General features: G+C 35.4%; 1 pseudogene; it reads left to right on the top strand.

Annotated features, from left to right (window-relative positions):
- Positions 1-32: 32 nt before the first annotated feature.
- LOC105457736 lies at positions 33-1637 on the top strand (annotated as a pseudogene).
- Positions 1638-2036: the final 399 nt, after the last annotated feature.

Below are 2036 nucleotides of genomic sequence, written 5' to 3'. Positions count from 1 at the left end.
ACGTGTGCTCTTCCGATCTATGGATATCCTCAATGTCCTTCAAGGACATCTTATGGATGTCCATAGGATATCCATGTGCTGTCTGGGAGGGTGAAGTCACATGGGATGCGAAACTGCGGAAATACGGAACTGCGGATTCCTCCCAATATCGACATTCTGTATATTCCGCTCCGCAAAAATATGTTTCGTAGGTCCCATTGAGCGGAATTTGTTAATGCGTAATCCACGCGAGCCAATGACAAACGTTATTACAATAGATCTAATGAAAGTGATCTATGAGAAGGCTTTTGCGATTGGTCAACGCTAATTGCGCACTGGTAAATTCCGCTCAATGGGACCTAGGAAACAAACTTCTGCGGATCGGAATCACACATACATAAAACATACAATAACAGATAATAACACGGTTGATTATCTGTCATTAATTGCAGCAAAATGTATTTGAATAATTGTTTATTGTTATTTGCAATTTATTGAAAAAATTAAATCAGAAAGCATTTGATCAGCAGGGGCTACGTCGGAAGATAGCAAAATTATATATTCTGTATACAATTGCTAAAAAAAAAGAAAATAAAAGACAACGAAGATTTTGGGTGCGACCTATATTTACTCCAGAAAATAGATTATTACAAGGAGCAAGTGCAAATCTTGCAAAGAAAATGCAGGCTGAAGATGTAGACAAATATATTAATTTTAGATTACCACCAATTATTTGAGGAGTTATTAAAATTAGTCGGGCCTATCATTGCTAAAAAACATGTAGTTCGCGATCCTATTTCACCTGAAACTCGATTACACATAACACTGCGATTTTTATCATCTGGAGATAGCATGAAATCGCTGTCGTATGCCTTCAGAATTGGACACAATACTGTCTCAAAAATTGTATCAGAAACCTGTGAGGCAATTTGGAATTGTCTAAAAGATAAAGTTTTTCTTACAGACAGTGAAGACAGTTGGGAATCCATAGCCGATGAATTTGAGCGATTATGGGACTTTCCGAATTGCATAGGAGCTATCGACGGAAAACATGTTATGATACAAGTAATGTTCAAAACGGGTTGTCTCTTGACATACTTATTTAATGTATAACATTAAAACTATAAATTTAATCTAAAATGTATTAATTAAAAAGTTAAAAATATTTTGCTAAAAATCAAAAATTCGTCATGTACACTTAATATAAAATAAATAATGAAAAGGGAACATTTGTCCCTTTAGGCTCCGCCAAACAGTGACTCGACGTATTATAATTACAAAGGCTTTCACAGTATCCATTTTCTTGGAATAAGCGATGCGTATTGTTTCACAATAGTCGACATTGGAGCCGAAGGCAGGCACAGTGACGGAGGAGTGTTTTACAATAGCGAAATGGGCAAACGTTTCGAAGCTAACTTATTTAAACTACCGAAGCTAAAGCAAATCGAAATTGGTGGACCAGCATTGCCTTATGTTTTAGTAGCTGATAAAGCCTTTCAACTTTCGACGTACATAATGAGGCCATATCCAAGAAGTGCGAAAACTAGATGTTGGAAAAAAAGTCTTCAATTATAGGCTCAGCCGAGCAAAGCGCGTTGTGGAGAGCGCTTTTGGAATTCTTGTCTCACGATGGAGGATATATCGAAAGCCAATTATAGCAAATGTCATGAATGTATGAAAATTTGTGCAAGCAACATTAGTATTACACAACTTCATTATTAAAAATGAAGAGAAATTGACGGGGAAAAAATCATATGTTCGAATTAGTTCAGAATTAGATGCGTTTGAAAATTGTAGCGGAGTTAATACAATGCCAATTTATCGAGGTCGATATAATAACAACTCAATTTCAATCAGAGAAGCGTATTCAACATATTTTCAAGGTCATGGAGCCTTGCCGTGGCAATGGAAGAAAGCGATCGAAAATGATTTTTAATTACCGTGTCATTGTTGAAATATATAATACATGAATTCCTAAAATGTGTGCATTCTTGTGGATATATAAATAACTTGACGTAATTTGCTCGTAATATCTTTATTTTTTTATTTTTCTTCAA

This window comes from Wasmannia auropunctata, unplaced genomic scaffold (genome assembly GCF_000956235.1).
Source record: "Wasmannia auropunctata unplaced genomic scaffold, wasmannia.A_1.0 LD335146.1, whole genome shotgun sequence".
In the NCBI taxonomy this organism is placed as follows: Eukaryota; Metazoa; Arthropoda; class Insecta; order Hymenoptera; family Formicidae; genus Wasmannia; species Wasmannia auropunctata.
The sequence above is the reverse complement of the archived record's forward strand: the minus strand, read 5'-3'. Positions and strand labels throughout refer to the sequence as shown.